Genomic DNA, 18,432 nt, shown 5'->3' with positions numbered 1-18,432 from the left:
ATTTTGACCCAGTGACAATGAAGAAACGATATGTGCCCAAGTTAGGATGGTTTGTAACCTGAAGGTGGTGGCGTTCCCATGATATTGCTACTCTAGCTCTTCTTGGCGAAAGGTCACAATGAGCAGAGCTGATGTTGAAACAGGCTTAGTGTGAGTGTGACAAAGAGAGAAAAAAGACATTGCGAAAGAGGGATTCCCTTAATAGAGCAGAAAACCGTTGTCTATTTACACTGACAATTCCCTTCAATATCCCAAACACCTCAATCAGATCACCCTTCAATCTCTTCATCTCCAGATCTCCCTGCCACAGAGAGAGTGGCATTGTGAACAATCACTGGACCTTTTCCAAGAGCTTCTTAAAGGTGAGTCATCCATAATTGAACTCAATATTCTAGATGAGGTCCAGCTGACACTCCATACAAATGCAGAAATACTTCCTGGTTTGGATATTCTGTACCTCTTGAGATGAAGCCTAGCACCTCATTAGATTTTTAAAATAATTTTTTTGTACCTCTGAGCTGGCTTTTAATGATTCATGTACCTAGATCCCCTAATGCCCTTTGCTTAATCACCTTCGTCCATTGTTTCTCCATCTGGACTGGATTATCATTTATCATTCTTAACTCCAAAGTCTACTACATCATATGTTGCTTTGTTAAACTTCGACCGAGCCTCAACTGTTTTTTGGGAGAGAGAGTTCCAGATTTCAACTACCATTTGCATCAAGAAGTGCTTCTTGACAACACCCCTGAACGGCCTAGCTCTAATTTTAAAGGCACCTTTTACACAGCAAAATGCCCCGTGGCATTTCACAGGAAGGCCATCAGACAAATATTGGCAATGAGCCAAAGACGGCACAGTCAGGCCAGGGACCAAAAGCCTGCTTAAAGAGGTAAATTTTAAGGAGTGTCTTAAAGGAGGAGAGGGTGGTAGAGAGGTTTAGGGTGACATTTGCAGGGATTAGAGCCTGGGTCGCTGAAGGCACAGCTGCAAATGGTGGAGCGAAGAAAAGAAAATGGAGGATTAAGGGATATAAAATTAAAATAAAATGGAGAGGGAGAAAAAGTAAAGAGAGCAAAAAAAGAGTGAGAAAAAGAGCTGCATGCAGAAAGCCAGGCTGTGGAATCTCTCCAGTCCAGCTGGTATCAAGACCCTTGAATCATTTCCAGCTCAAGCCCCTGGGGAAAGCGAAAAACAATGAATTTCAGCGGCTGCCCCTCTGCATGCTGACGTCAGAGAGTTTATGCTAACAAACCCAATCCCAAAACTTCCGCGCCTGGACCCCGAACGCCTCCATCGGCCGGCATTCTTAACCCCGCTGTTTATTTGTCTTCCTATTCAGTGGTGCTTGTTTTAATGGTACATCCTCCAGTCACAGCCCAGGCTGACCTTTCACCCTCCCTGTCCTGTTTGTTGAAACCTTGCTTCTGTAAACCAATTTAAAAAAAAAATGCGGGTCACCAAATGTGGCAAAAAGAAACGACCGGCAGACAGAGATAAAAATAATTATTCCTCAGACATCCTGAAAAGCCAGTTCTATTGCTGTGAAGATATTGTTGTGATGGTTATAAACTTTATTGCAGGCCTTTTTTGCAAAATATTAAACCAACATCTCGTACAGCCGCTCCCCCATTTCCAACTCTCTTCTCGGCCACATACATTAGTGGTGGGGGGGGGGGGGGGGGGGGGGGGAGGCACGGGGAGGGAAAATAATACAGGTTTTCATCATTATTTCACTCCGCCCAGCTTATTTATTCATAAAGAGAAGTGAAATCCGACTCCAAATACTAAATAACAAAATGACGCGCAAAACAGGAATAATAAAAATTCAATAAGATAATAAACATGGGCCTGGAGGAAGTTTCCTGTTCTGTGTCGCTGAATTCTCACTAGCGTGCAAATAACTGTGTCTTCTGTGTGTTGGATGGCTAAACCAAAGCTCTGTCTGCCCTCCTGGGTGGATGTAAAAGATCCCATGGTCACTATTTCAAACATCAGGTGAGTTCTCCCCGGTGTCGTGGCCAATATTTATCCCTCAGCCATCATCACTCAGAAAATTTATATCAGGTCATTAACACATTGCTGTTTGTGGGAGATTACTGTGTGCAAATTGGCTGCCGTGTTTCCTACAGTGACAACACTTCAGAAGTACTTCATTGGCTGTATAAGTTCTTTGGGATGTCCTGAGGTCGTGAAAGGTGCTAAAGAAATGCAAGTGCAGTCAATATCAATTAGAACCTGAAATTGACACATTAGAAGTCGTTCATCCTTTACCATCCTCTCCCCATCACCCTCCCCCCACTGGCCACAGAAACACTCTATTACAATCCTATTTCCCCCATTGTTTCCTTAAGCACCTTAACATTCTTCCTCAATTGCTGATCTCATTCCTCCTTAAATGTTTTGACATCTTGACCTAAATTGTCACATATTCTGTTTGGTATGCCAGTATTTTGCCAGCCTATCCAATAATTCTGAAAGAACGACTTGCATTTATATAGTGCCTTTCACAACCTCAGTGACCCTCCAGTATGCCCGTCCCGAGGAATTGCTAATAATTGGATGCTTTTATGAGTGCAGAGTTGTACTAATCTATCAAATCGGTACTGTCCTGGTAGGGCAAGGGTTAAGAGTGAGGACCTAATGGAGGAGGCTGAGCTGATGTTTATCACAGGATTTCAAACTGTCATTAGATGTTAATAGGCTTTTCCTGGCACTAGGTGAAGGAACAAGGAAACTGTAACAAACAGCACACCTCCGAGCTCACTACTGACATCGGATTAAAGGATATGCTGCTTCTCCTGTCGGTTTTCTCACCTCCTCTCCAGACAGTGGGCTCACAGGCAGCAGAACCCTTTCTACACCTCGCCCAAATGGCCAATGCTCATGGGTGAGGTTCAATAGCAAGTATTGTCAGGCTAATCAATATGGAGTGTGTTTGCAGCTGAGCCCAGTATAGTCTGCATCACATGCACTCCACCTGCTGCAGGAGCACCTGGACTGTAATCATGAAAGGGAGAAAGGACTTGCATTTATGTAGTCCCTGTCACGACCTCAGGCTGTCCCAGGGTGCTCAACAGTGAAAAATACTTTAAGTGTAGTCACTGTTGTATTGTAGGAAACGTGGCAGCCAATTTTGTACACGGCAAGCTCCCACAAACAGCAATGCGATAATGAACAGATAACCTGTTTTTGTGATGTTGGATGAGAGATGAATATTGACCAGGACACAGGGGAGAACAGCCCCATTCTTGTTCAGAATACGGCTGTAGGTTCTTTTATGTCCAACCTGAGAGGTAAGATAGGGCCTCGGTTTAATTTCTCAACCGAAAGACTGTGGTGGTGTGATGCGTTTGACCTCGAAACAGGAAAAGTGGGACCCACAACGACTGACTTCCTCCTCCTCATTCTACACCCCCCCAACCCCCTCCCCACAAGGCCAGCTGAAGAGTTCTCCTCGGCCTGCAGCGCTGCTCTTTAAACTAGTATTAGGAGAAGTCCGGAGTTATGCGGTCGCTCCTGATCTCCACTTGGCTCCTTCTCCGTGCACTGCCATCCTGCGGTGCTAAAATGGAGTCAACGGGGAAATGCAATTTGTGAAGCTGCAATGTACTACTGTACAGCACAGCACCACACAAGTTCTTATCCCCTGGAGCAGGGTTTCATGCACCCACTTTAAAAAAAATTACGCACTTCAAGTATAACAGCTAGAGTATCACACTGTGGAGATAATATCACACTCTCACGGTATAAAAGTCTTTTTTTTTTAATCAAACTATGAAAACAAAAAGCCAAACTGTGAATGCTGGGAATCTGAAGTAATAACACAGAATGCAATAACAGAGTACAGTAGCATAGTGGTTATGTTACTGGACTAATAATCCAGAGGACGCAAGTTCAATTCCCACCATGGCAGTTTGAGAATTTGAATTCTGTTTTTAAAAAAATTGGAAATAAAGAGCTGGTGACAAGAAAAGGGACCGTGAAGCAGCTGGATTGTTGTCAAAAAACCTAACTGATCCACTAATGTGCTTTAGTTCAAGTCCCATTCCAGAGACTTGAGCACAGAATCTAGGCCGACATCCCCAGTGCACTACTAAGATAGCACTGCACTGTCGGAGGTGCCGTCTTTCAGATAAGATGTTAAACTGAGGGCCCATCTGCTCTCACAGGTGGATGTAAAAGATCCCATGATCATTATTTCGAAGAAGAGCAGGGATCCTGGGCTAATATGCATTCCTCAACTAACATGACAAAAACAGATGATCTGGTCATTATCGCATTGCTGTTTGTGAGAGCTTGCCATGTGCAAATTGGTGTCAGATTTCTGACATTGCAATAGTGAATACACTTTAAAATGTGCTGGAATGACTGTAAAGCACCTTGGGGCATCCTGAGGTTATGAAAGGTGCTACAGAAATACAAGTTTGTCTATCTATCTTTCTTCAGAAAAGGAAACCCCACCGTCCTTGCCCTGTCTGGGACTGTATGTGACTCCACTCCCACCACCAACATGGTTGACTCTGAACTGCCCTCTAAAGTGGCCGAGCAAGCTACTTGGTTGCATCAAACTGCCAAATCAGCAGTTCAAGAAAAAAAACTCACCACCTTCTGAACATGAATATTAAAAAAGAGTTCTGAAATGCAAAGCCAGTCAACTAACAACAACTTGCATTTATACAGCACCTTTAATGTAATAAAATCTCCTAAGATGCTTCACAGGAGTGTTATCAGACAGAATTTAACACCGAGCCACATAAAGTGATATTAGGACAGGTAAGCAAAAGCTTGGTCGAAGAGGCAGGTTTGAAGCAGTATCTTAAAGGAGGCAAGAGAGGTAGAGAGTCAGAGAGATTTAGGAAGAGAATTCCAGAAATTACCTCCCAGGCAGCTGAAGGCACGGCCACCAATGGTGGAGCGATTAAAACTGGGGATGAGCAAGAAGCCAGAATTGGAGAATGCAGAGGTCTCAGAGGGTTGCAGGGCTCGAGGAGTTTACAGAGATAGGGTTAAACCATTTGGGTTTAACCTCGGCTACCTCACAACTAGGAGAAGTAATGAGATGCAGCCTGACTGTTAGAGGTTTTGCTGCTGTATTGCACATACTCTGGTTTCAGCACCAAGCAGTCTCCCGTAAGCAGGTCCCATCTTAGAATGATAGAGTCATACAGCACAGAAACAGGCCCTTCGGCCCATCGTGTCTGCATCGACCATCAAGCCTATCTATTCTAATCCCATTTTCCAGCACTTGGCCTGCAGCCTTGTATGCTATGGCGTTTAAAGTGTTCATCTAAATACTTCTTAAATGTTGTGAGGGTTCCTGCCTCTACCACCCCTTCAGGCAGTGCATTCCAGATTCCAACCACCCTCCAGGTGAAAAATGTTTTCCTCAAATCCCCTCTAAACCTCCTGTCACCTACCTTAAATCGATGCCCCTTGGATATTGACACCTCCGCTAAGGGAAAAAGTTTCTTGCTATCTACCCTATCCACGCCCCTCATAATTTTGTATACCTCAATCAGGTCCCCCCTTAGCCTTATCTCCTCTAAGGAAAACAACCCTAGCCTTTTCAGTCTCTCTTCATAGCTGAAATGCTCCAGCTCAGGCAACATCCTGGTCAATCTCCTCTGCACACTCTCCAGTGCAATCACATCCTTCCTATAGTGTGGTGCCCAGAACTGTACACAGTACTCCAGCTGTGGCCTACCTAGCGTTTTATACAGCTCCATCATAACCTCCCTGCTCTTATATTCTATGCCTCGGCTAATAAAGGCAATTATCCCATATGCCTTCCTAACCACATTATCTACCAATGCTGCTGCCTACAGTGATCAATGGACAAGTACACCAAGGTCCCCCTGACCCTCTATACTTCCTAGGGTCCTACCATCCATTGTATATTCCCTTACCTTGTTAGTCCTCCCAAAATGCATCACCTCACACTTCTCAGGACTAAATTCCATTTGCCACTGCTCCGTCCATCTTACCAGCCCATCTATATCGTCCCGTAATCTTAGGCTTTCCTCCTCAATATTTACAACACCACCAATTTTCCTGTCATCTGCGAACTTACTGATCATACCTCCTATATTCACGTCTAAATCATGAATGTACATTACAAACAGCAAGAGTCCCAGCAGTACACCACTGGTCACAGGCTTCCAATCGCAAAAACAACCCTCGACCATCACCTTCTGCCTCCTGCCACTAAGCAAATTTTGGATCCCCACGGTACACCACTCGTCACAGGCTTCCAATCGCAAAAACAACCCTCGTCCATCACCCTCTGCCTCCTGCCACAAAGCCAATTTTGGATCCAATTTGCCAAATTGCCCTGGATCCCATGGGCTCTTACCTCCTTGACAAATATCCCATGCAGGAACTTATCAAAAGCCTTATTAAAGTCCATGTAGACTACATCAACTGCTTTACCCTCAACTGCACACCTAGTCATCTCCTCAAAAAATTCAATCAAATTTGTTTGACATGATTTCCCCCTGACAAAGCCATGCTGACTATCCCGGATTAATCCCTGCCTCTCCAAGTGGAGATTAATCCTGTCCCTCAGAATTTTTCTCAATAGTTTCCCTACCACTGATGTTCGACTCACTGGCCTGTAAATACCTGGTTTATCCCTGCTACCCTTCTTATCTAATGGTACCACATTCGCTGTCCTCCAGTCCTCTGGCACTTCACCTGTGGCCAGAGAGGATTTGAAAATTTGTGTCAAGCCCCTGCAATCTCTTCCCTTGCCTCACATAGCAGCCTGGGATACATCTCATCTGGGCCTGGGGATTTATCAACTTTTAAGCCCGCTAAAACCTCTCATACCTCCTCCCTTTTAATGCTAATTTGTTCAAGTATATCACAATCCCCCTCCCTGATCTCTACACCTACATCATCCTTCTCCATAGTGAACATAAATGAAAAGTAATCATTTAAAACCTCACCTCCATCCTCCAGCTCCACACACAGATTGCCACTTTGGTCCCTAATGGCCCCTACTCTTTCCCTGGTTATCCTCTTGCCCTTAATATACTAATAAAATGCCTTGGGATTTTCCTTTATCTTGCCCGCCAGTGTTTTTTCATGCCCCCTCTTCTCTCTTCTAATTACCTTTTTAAGTAACCCCCTATACTTTCTATACTCCTCTAGTGCCTCTGCTGTTTTCAACCCTGAACTTGCCATAAGCCTCCTTTTTTTTCCTTATCCAATCCTCTATATCCCTTGGCATCCAGAGTTCCCTGGACTTGTTGGTCCTACCCTTCATCTTTACGGGAAAATGTCGGCCCTGAACTCTCACTATTTCCCTTTTGAATGACTCCCTCTGGTCTGATGTAGACTTTCCTACAAGTAGCTGCTCCCAGTCCACTTTGGCCAGATCCTGTTTTATCGTATTGAAATCGGCCTTCCCCTAATTCAGTACCTTTATTTCTGGTCCATTTTTGTCCTTTTCCATAACTACCTTAAATCTTACAGAGTTATGGTCACTATCCCCGAAATGCTCCCCCACTGATGTTTCAACCACTTGTCCAGCTTCATTCCCTCAGATTAGGTCCAGTACCGCCCCTTCTCTTGTAGGACTTTCTACGTGCTGGCTCAAAAAGCTTTCCTGGATGCACTTTAAGAATTCCACCCCCTTTAAACCTTTCGCACTATGACTATCCCAGTTAATATTGGGTAAGTTGAAATCCCCTATTATTTTTACACCTCTCTGAGATTTGCCTACATATCTGCTTCTCTATCTCTCCCTGACTGTTTGGAGGCCTGTAGTACACTCCCAGCAAAGTGATTCCGCACTTTTTGTTTTTAAGTTCTACCCATACGGCCTCATTTGAGGAACCTACCAAGATATCATCCCTCCTTACTGCAGTAATTGACTCCTTGATCTAAAGTGCAATGCCACCTCCTCTTATACACCCCCCACCGCCCCGCTTGAAGATTCTATACCCTGGAATATTAAGCAGCCAGTCCTGTCCTTCCCTCAACCATGTCTCTGTGATAGCAATAATATCATATTCCCATATGTTAATCAACACCCTCAATTCATCCGCCTTACTTGTAAAACTCCTTGTGTTAAAATAGATGCAAACCAGCCTTGCATTATTCGCTTGTGCCTTAACAGGTCTATATTTGCTCCGCCTACCAGACTGACTTAGTTTCTCTTTTATATTTGGCTGTGCATCACCCCGTACTGTACCTCCACTCTGTATCCCAAGCCAAACAGCTTCCTTATCCATGTTGATCTTGTGGGGAGCCCCATCTGTCAAAAATGTACCCATCATCCTCGACTTCCACACCTTCCCTGGTAACTATTCCACATGTCTCAGCATGAAGGTATATCTGAACTGTGCATCTGACTTTTTCTTAGCAAAGTTTGAATCAATTACTTACTTGTTAATATTGAACACAGGAACAGGAGGAGACCATTCAGCCCTTTGGGCCTGTTCTGCCGCCATACAACGAGATCATGGCTGATCTGCATCTTAGCCGCAACCTTTAATACCCTTACCCAACAAATATCTATCAATCTTGGTTCTGAAATTTTTAATTGACCCCACCCACCACCCCCAGCTTCAACAGCTTTTTGGGGGGATGGAGGAGAGTTCCAGATTTTCACTACCCTTTACGTGAAGAAGTGCTTCCTGACATCACCCCTGAATGGCCTAGCTCTACCTTTCAAGGTTATGTCATCAATTGTGCTGCACTCCTCCACCAGAGGAAATGTTTCTCTATCCACCTGATCCAATCCTGCAGGATCCAGTTTATGGACACCCTTATTACTTTGTGATGTCATGAGTTAATGGAATACTCCACCTTTACAAACTGAATCTCAGCCACAGATTACAATAATTTAATTTCTTGGTCTAGAATGCTTTCATTTAAAGTGCAAGTTTCAATGACATCAGTGGAGGAGGGGTGGGAAAGAGGAACTAGCTGGGAGGAGCTATAAAGCACAGGTTTTGTGAGGGAGCAAAATTATCGCATACATGCACTCGTCCCAGACAGTCTCCATGATGACTTCATCAACTTTCACTGATTAAACAAAAATATTCATTTACAATGAAAATTAAAATGGCCTGAAAAAAACATAGTAATTCTCGGTAACTTCAAAATAAAGCTAACACTCACACTTTGCAACATGTTACATAGGTGCATAACTTGGGACTTGAAAGTATTAAGATTGAAAAAGCATATTGTCGATTCACTGCCACTAGAGATTGCAAGTGAGTTACTATATTTAAAGGCACTGGTGCCCTCAGATGGCAGGAAGTAGCTAATGTAACAAAGCTCAAATCTTCTGCAGAACTTTTGGAATTTGTAAATAAACGTTCCTGTGCAATTGAATAGGGGACAAAATGCCAAAGCAAAATGATGAATTTAGCAAAAGAAAAGTCTGGATTCTTCTCCCTGTCGGAGTAATCTTACTGGCCATCTAACGAATAAGACATTAAACCAAGGCCCCCATCTGCCCTCGGATAGATGTTAAAGATCCCAGGATACTATTTTGAATGAGAGCAGGGGAGTTCTTCCTGGTAACAAGGCCAATATTTATCCCTCAATCAACATAACTAAAAAATAGACTGTCTGGTCATCAGCACATTGCTCTTGGTGGGATCTTACTGTGCTCAAATTGGCTGCTGCGTTTCCTACAAACAGAGAACTCACTTCAAAATGACTTCATTGGCTGGGAAGCACTTTGGGACATCCCGAGGGTGTGAAAGGTGCTATATAAATGCAAGCTCTTTCTTTTTGTTTCTTTCAATTCTATTCTGTGAATTATCCTAGTTTACTGATATCCTGTTTCAGGAATTCCAAGTCCACAATTGAAATCTTTTTCATACGAAGGACTGCAAAAGGCGGGAGCAGGTGCATGTATACTGGTCACAGCGTTGACAACAACAGCAGCTTATATTTCAATAGCACCTTTAACTCAGTAAAAATGTCCCAAGGCGTTTCACAGGAGCGTTATCAAACAAAATCTGGCACACAAGCCATATAAGGAAATATTAGAGCAGGTGACCAAAACCGTGGCCAAAGAGGTAAGTTTTAAGGAGTGTTCTAAAGGAGGAGAGAGAGGTAGAGAGGCGGAGAGGTTTAGGGAGGGAATTCCAGGGTCCAGGCAGCTGAAGGCACGGCTACCAACGGTGGAGAGTTTAAAATCGGGGATGCGCAAGAGGTCAGAATTAGAGGGATGCAGAGATCTCGGACAGTTGTCGGGCTGGAGGATGTCACAGAGCTTGTTGGGAGGGTGATTGGGGGGGGGGGGGTGGCTGGTGTTGGGGGGGGTAGTGTTGGGGGGAAGGGTTGTTGGGCGAGGCCAAGGAGAGATTTAAAAACAAAGATGAGAATTTTGGAATTGACCTGTTGCTAGACCGGAGCCAATGTAGACCAGCAAGCAGAAGCATGTTGTCGGTGGGGGGGGGTGGTGGGGTGGGGAGCGATGGTCTCATCCAGCCTTTGGGTATCAGTGCAGAGGAGACTGAGTACACAGTGAGCACAGCAGTACAAGATCAGTACGGATGAGGTAGATCATTTATAGCATCTAAAAACCTACCATCTCCCTCATCACGGCATCCCAACGTTTCTTAAAATCATTCCAGGGTTTTCGCCTCCAGTATTGTGTCCAGAAATTCATTCCAAATCTTAAATCACTTCGTGCATGATGAGGAACTGCCTGACCTCACTCTCGCCTCTATGTCAGGAAGTCGTAGGTTCTAAGACCCACTCCAGAGATTCAAGCACATAATCTACGAACATACGAATTGGGATTAGGAGCAGGAGTAGGCCACTTGGCCCTTCGAACCTGCTCCGCCATTCAATAAGTTCATGGCTGAACTGATTTCTCCACATTACCACCTACCCCCGATAACCTTTCACCCCCCTTGCTTATCAAGAATCTATCTACCTCTGCCTTAAACATATTCAAAGACTCTGCCTCCACCGCCTAATGAGGAAGAGAGTTCCAAAGACTCACGACCTTCTGAGAGAAAAAAGTTCTCCTCATCTGTCTTAAATGGGCGACCCCTTATTTTTAAACAGTGACCCCTGGTTCTAGATTCTCCCACAAGAGGAAACATGCTTTCCACATCCACCCTGTCAAGACCCCTCATGATCTTATGTTTCAATCAAGTCGCCTCTTACTCTTCTAAATTCCAGCAGATACAAGCCCAGCCTGTCCAATCTTTCCTCATCAGACAACCCGCCCATTCCAAGTATTAGTCTAGTAAACCTTCTTTGAATTGCTTCCAACGCATTTACATCCTTCCTTAAATAGGAGACCAGTACTGTACACAGTACTCCAGATGCGGTCTCACCAATGCCCTGTATAGCTGAAGCATAACCTCCCTACTTTTGTATTCAATTCCCCTCGCGATAAACGACAACATTCTATTAGCTTTCCTAATTGCATGCTGTAACTGCATACTAACCTTGTGCAATTCATGCATTAGGACACCCAGATCCCTCTGCATCTCAGAGCTCCACAATCTCTCACCATTTATACAATATGCTTCTTTGTTATTCTTCCTGCAAAATGGACAACTTTGCATTTTCCCACATTATACTCCATCTGCCAGATCTTTGCCCACTCACTTATCCTATCTACTTCCCTTTGTAGTCCCCTTATGTCCTCTTCACAACCTACTTTCCTACCTCTCTTTGTGTCAGCAGCAAATTTAGCAACCATACCTTTGATCCCTTCATCTAAGTCATTTATATAAAACTGTAATAAGTTGAGGCCCCAGTACAGATCCCTGTGGCACACCACTTGTTACATCTTGCCAACCAGAAAATGACCCATTTATGCCTACTCTGTTTCCTGTTAGCTAACCAATCTTCTATCCATGCTGATATGTTATCCTCTACACCATGAGCTTTTATTTTCTGCAATTTGCTTTGATGTGGCGCCTTATCAAATGCCTTCTGGAAATCTAAGTACAATACATCCATCAGTTCCCCTTCATCCACAGCATATGTAAACCCCTCAAAGAACTCCACTCTAATCTAGGCTGACACTCTCAGTGCCAGTAATGAGGGGGAGCTGCACAGCCAGAGATGCCATCATTTGAATGAGACGTTAAACCAAAGTCCCATCTGCCCCCTTGGGTGGAAGTAAAAGATTCCATGGCACAATTTCAAAGAAGAGCAGGAAAGTTTTCCCTGGTGTCCTGGAAGACAATTTTCCCTCAACCAACATCAGGCAAATACCTAACCTGGCTACTTTCACACTGCTGCTTGTGGGACCGTGCTGTGCACAAACTGTATTCCACGTTTCCTACATTACGACAGTGACAATATTTCAAAAGTATTTCACTGTTAAGCACTTTGGGACTGTCTGAGGTCATGAAAGGTGCTATATAAATGCAATTTCATTCTTTACCAGTTGTAAAAACTTGTCTTTAGCCAGTTTGAACTTGGTGTAGCCAACCTAGTCTTCCAATCACAAAGCTAATTATGTGTGAGGGAGACCAGTCAATCCATCTCACCCTTTCACAGAAACGTACATCGCTACCCTCACATTATCTAGACATGTCTTGAATGATTCCAGAGTCCTTGCCTCCACTACAGAAGAGCACTCTCTGCGTAACTGTTTCCTCGAGCTGCATTTTAAAAGTCCGCCGCCAAAGTAGGCAGCGGAGATAAAAAAAAATGTGGCCTGCAAGTACGGGCACCACGTCACGCAGCTGCCGTGATTTCAAACGCAGGAGCTCATTTGCATGGCCGCGGTGCCTGCCCCCCATGATGACGTGGAGGGGTGGGCAAGCCACCACAGGCAACAGTGTCCGGCACCAATGCGCAGGTGCTGGCGCCATTTTTAAAGGGCTGACAGCCCTCAATGCACATTTAAAATTTAAAGGGCCAGGGAAGTAAAGTTTATCAAAACACAATTAAATGACCTTCCCATGCATTTTCCATACCCCCGCAATGGCATTCCAAACATTTCCGCCCTTTCTCCCCCACCCCAGATTTCCAATATTGAGAATTTGACCTTCCCTCCCCATGCCTCCCCCATGTCCCCAAAGTTCAGCATCTTTATCCTTTACTCCTTCCCATTACCAACGTCCCCTGACCAATCAGCAGTACTGTCACCTGGCTCCCCACCTCCTGCAAAGAGAAAAAATCCTCCTCTCCCTTCACACAGGTATCCCGCCACATTTCCTCGAATGGGGATTAGAAGGCGCAGTACCGTCAGCTTCCCGAATGAAGATCGGTGCAGCAATTAAGGAGGCGACGGGACCTTCATTAAATCAGGAATGTAAATGGATTTACGTATTGAAATGGGGTCGTGTCGCCGAGCGGCGGAGCAGCCACCATGAGGCCTCGCCGCTGAGATCAGTACGGGGCCTGCCGCCGTATTGAACTTCATTGTCCCCCCACCACCGTTACCGACAACGGACAGGCTTTAAAATTCAGTGCCTCATATTAGTACAGGACATGCTTTGTATAACTCACTTCCTCTGTTCAGGTTCTAACTAAGTTGGATCCAAACTCAGAGTGCTTGACAGGATAATGCAGAAGGAGCTTTATTCTGCATCTAACCTGTGCTGTACTTGCTCTGAGAGTGTTTGATCTGCCAGTGTATAGGGAGTTTTCTTCTTCTTTGGCCTCCTTGTCTCGAGAGACAATGAGTAAGCGCCTGGAGGTGGTCAGTGGTTTGTGAAGCAGCGCCTGGAGTGGCTATAAAGGCCAATTCTAGAGTGACAGGCTCTTCCACAGGTGCTGCAGAGAAATTTGTTTGTCGGGGCTGTTGCACAGTTGGCTCTCCCCTTTCGCCTCTGTCTTTTTTCCTGCCAACTGCTAAGACTCGCCTCTCTTTAGCCCCGCCTTTATGGCTGCCGCCAGCTCTGGCGATCGCTGGCAACTGACTCCCACGACTTGTGGTTAATGTCACAGGACTTCATGTCGCGTTTGCATATGTCTTTAAAGTGGAGACATGGATGGCCGGTGGGTCTGAAAGCAGTGACGAGCTCACTGTACAATGTGTCCTTGGGGATCCTGCCATCTTCCATGCGGCTCACGTGGCCAAGCCATCTCAAGTGCCACTGGCTCAGTAGGGTGTATATGCTGGGGATGTTGACCGCCTCGAGGACTTCTGCATTGGAGATATGGTCCTGCCACCTGATCCCAAGTATTCTCCGGAGGCAGCGAAGATGGAATGAATTGAGACCTCGTTCTTGGCTGACATACGTTGTCCAGGCCTCGCTGCCGTAGAGCAAGGTACTGAGGACACAGGCTTGATACACTCGGACTTTTGTGTTCCGTGTCAGTGCGCCATTTTCCCATACTCTCTTGGCCAGTCTAGACATAGCAGCGGACGCCTTACCCATGTGCTTGTTGATTTCTGCATCGAGAGACAGGTTACTGGTGATAGTTGAGCCTAGGTAGGTGAACTCTTGAACCACTTCCAGAGCATGGTCACCGATATTGATGAATGGAGCATTTCTGACGCCCTGTCCCATGAGGTTCGTTTTCTTGAAACTGATGGTTAGGCCAAATTCGTTGCAGGCAGTTGCAATCCTGTCGATTAGTCTCTGCAGACACTCTTCTGTGTGGGATGTTAATGCAGCATTGTCAGCAAAGAGGAGTTCTCCGATGAGGACCTTCCGTACTTTGGTCTTCGCTCAGACGGGAAAGGTTGAACAACCTGCCACCTGATCTTGGGTGGAGGAAAATTCCTTCTTCTGAAGACTTGAACGCATGCGAGAGCAGCAGGGCGCAGTGGTTAGCACCGCAGCCTCACAGCTCCAGCGACCCGGGTTCAATTCTGGGTACTGCCTGTGTGGAGTTTGCAAGTTCTCCCTGTGTCTGCGTGGGTTTCCTCCGGGTGCTCCGTTTCCTCCCACTGCCAAAAGACTTGCAGGTTGATTTATAAATTGCCCCTAGTATAGGTAGGTGGTAGGGGAATATAGGGACAAGTGAGGATGTGGTAGGAATATGGGATTAGTGTAGGATTAGTATAAATGGGTGGTTAACAGTCGGCACAGACTCGGTGGGCTGAAGGGCCTGTTTCAGTGCTGTATCTCTAAATCCAAATCTAAATCTAAAGATCTCAAACAGTGTAGGTGCGAGAACACAGCCCTGCTTCACGCCACTCAAGGTAGGAAAGGGGTCTGATGAGGCACCGCTCTGCAGAATTGTGCCTTTCATATTGTCATGGAATGAGGTGATGATACTTAGTAGCTTTGGTGGACATTCGATCTTTGCTAGTAGTCTGAAGAGACCACATCTGCTGACGAGGTCAAAGGCTTTGGTGAGATCAATGAAAGCAACGTAGAGGGGCATCTGTTGTTCGCGGCATTTCTCCTGTAAATGGCGAAGGGAGAACAGCATGTCAATGGTGGATCTCTCTGCTCGAAAGCCACACTGTGCCTCAGGGTAGACACGCTCGGCCAGCTTCTGGAGTCTGTTTAAAACGACTGAAGCGAAGACTTTCCCCACTATGCTGAGCAGGGAGATTCCACGGTAGTTGTTGCAGTCATCGCAGTCACCCTTGTTCTTATAGAAGGTGATGATATTGGCATTGCGCATGTCCTGTGGTACTGCTCCCTCATCCCAGCACAGGCAAAGCACTGGTAGTATTTGATCAGACAGTGTAGAGGGAGCTTTACTCTGTATCTAACCCGTGCTGTACCTGCCCTGGGAGTGTTTAATGGGGCAGTGTAGAGGGAACTTTACTCTGCATCTAACCCATGCTGTACCTGCCCTGGGAGTGTTTGATGCCTGAAATGGAATTTACTTTGCTAATGCCTCCCCTCACCTTGAAAAGCAGAAAATTGACCACCAAAAAAAGCTGACATAACAAATGGCATCAGGGGTACAAACACATCATTGCTGTCATCACTAAGGGGTCAACACAAGGCAGCCCTACTATTCAATCCCACGTTTCAGTATGTGTACCAGCCCTTTGAAGGATACTGCACACATACGCCCAACACAGATTTCATTCAGTTCAGCATAGCTTCACCTCAGCAGCACTTCTCTGTAATTACCACCCCACACACTAGGCACAAAGCACAGCTGGAGGACTAGATTGGCCATGCTTTGTGGTTTGTGGTTTTGTGTCCGAGTGATGATCACAACCCATTCCTTCTCTTTTTTTTGGAAAAAAAATTGCTTAATTTGTGCAAGGTGATGCATCTTTGGGAGGAGGAATAAGGAGACCACCTACTCCTTGGCAAGAAGTGTCTGAATGGAGTATAAGCGCAAAGGGGATTGAGGGGCACAAATTCACAAATCACTAACAGTAGTGATCCAGGTTAATAAAGTCACAAAAATGCAAACAAAGCAGCGGAATTCATTTCTGTGGAGAAATTGGCTGCAGAGATAGCAGATGCATTGGTGGTCATCTTTCAAATTCTACAGATTCTGGAATGGTTCCTGCAGATTGGAAGGTGGCAATTGTAACCTTGCTATTTAAGAAAGGAATGAGAGAGAAAACGGAACTACAGACCTGTTAGTTGAACATCAGTTATAGGGAAAATGCGGCACAGTGGTTAGCACCGCAGCCTCACAGCTCCAGCGACCCGGGTTCAATTCTGGGTCCTGCCTGTGCAGAGTTTACAAGTTCTCCCTGTGACCACGTGGGTTTCCTCCGGGTGCTCCAGTTTCCTCCCACAGCCAAAGACTTGCAGGTTGATAGGTAAATTGGCCATTATAAATTGCCCCTAGTGGTGGTAGGGGAATATAGGGAAGGTGGGGATGTGGCAGGAATATGCGATTAGTGTAGGATTAGTATAAATGGGTGGTTGATGGTCGGCACAGACTCGGTGGGCCGAAGGGCCTGTTTTAGTGCTGTATCTCTAAATAAATAAGTAACAGGACACTTAGAAAATAATGGTAGCATTGGGCAGAGTCAACATGGATTTAAGAAAGGGAAATCATGTTTAACAAACCTCTTGGAGTTTTTTGAGGATGTAACTAGCAGAATAGATAAGGGGGAACTGATTAATGTGGTAAATTTAGATTTTAAGCAAGCTTTTGATAAGATCTCGCACAAGAGGTTAGTAAACAAAATTAGAGCACATGGGATTGGGGGGAATATACTGGCATGGATTGAGGACTGGTTAATGGACAGAAAACAGAGAATAAATGGGTCATTTTCAGGTTGGAAGGCTGTGACTAGTGGGGTACCACAAGGATCAGTGCTTGGGCCCCAGCTATTCACAATCTATATCAATGATTTGATGTGGGGATTACATGCAATATTTCCAAGTTTGGAGATGACACAAAACTAGATGGAACTGAGAGTTGTGAGGAGGATGTAAATACGCTTCAAAGGGGTTTGGAGAGGCCAAGTGAGTGGACAAAAATTTGGCAATGGAATACAATGTGGAGAAATGTGAGGTTATGCACTTCGGTAGGAAAAACAGAAATACAGAGTATTTCTTAAATGGCGAGAGGTTGGGAAGTGCTGAACTTCAAAGGGACTTGGGTGTCCTTGTTCATGAGTCACTGAAAGCTAACATGCAGGTACAGCAAGCAATTAAGAAGGCAAGTGGTATGTTGGCCTTTAGTACAAGAGGATTTGAGTATAGGAGTAAAGATGTCTTACTGCAATCTGGAGTATTCTGTGTAGTTTTGGTCTCCTTACCTAAAGAAAAATATAGTTGCCACAGAGGAAGTACAACAAAGGTTCACCAAACTAATTCCTGGGATGATGGATTGTCCTGTGAAGAAAGATTAAATTGGCTGGACCTTTATTCTCTGGAGTTTAGAAGAATGAGAGCTGATCACACTCAAACATACAAAATTCTTATAGGGTTCAACAGAGTTGATGCAGGAAGGATGTTTTTCCTGGTTGCGGAGTCCAGACCAGGGGACACAGTCCCAGAATTAGGGGCAAGCCATTTAGGACTGAGATGAGGAGGAATTTCTTTACTCAGAGGGTGGTGAATCTTTGGAGTTCTCTGCCCCAGAGGCTGTGGTGGCTCAGTTGTTGAGTATGTTCAAGACTGAGATCAATAGATTTCTGCGTATTAAAAACATCAAGGGATAGGGGATAGTGTGGGAAAATGGTGTTGAAGTAGAAGATCAGCCATCATTTCATTGAATGGCGGAGCAGGCTCGAAGGGCTGAATGGCCTACTCCTGCTCCTATTTCTTATGTTCTTATGTTTGTAGAGGAATAGAATTGAAAAGCAGAGAAGTTATGTTAAACGTATATGGAACCTCGGCTAGACCACACTTAGGAGTTCTGGTCTCCATATTACTGAAAGGATATAGAGGTACTGGAACAGGTGCAAAAGAGATTTACAGGGATGATACCAGAATGGAGACGATACAACTATCAGGAAAGACTGAACAGGCTGGGGCTTCTCTCTCTAGAAAAGAGAACAATGAGGGGTGACCTGCTAGAGGCCATTAAAATTATGAAAGGGTTTGATAGGGTAAAAGTAGAAAGATGTTTCCACTTTTGGAAGTGTCCAAAACT

The 18,432-nt window shown here is 45.0% G+C and overlaps 1 protein-coding gene across 3 annotated transcripts in view; it reads right to left on the bottom strand.

Annotated features, from left to right (window-relative positions):
• Positions 1 to 18,432, bottom strand: part of cfap65 (cilia and flagella associated protein 65) — a 473,759-nt gene that overhangs the window by 194,547 nt on the left and 260,780 nt on the right. The window lies entirely within an intron of this gene.

The sequence above is a fragment of the Heterodontus francisci genome, chromosome 7, assembly GCF_036365525.1.
Source record: "Heterodontus francisci isolate sHetFra1 chromosome 7, sHetFra1.hap1, whole genome shotgun sequence".
Lineage (NCBI taxonomy): Eukaryota > Metazoa > Chordata > Chondrichthyes > Heterodontiformes > Heterodontidae > Heterodontus > Heterodontus francisci.
This window is presented reverse-complemented; position numbering and strand designations above follow the sequence as displayed.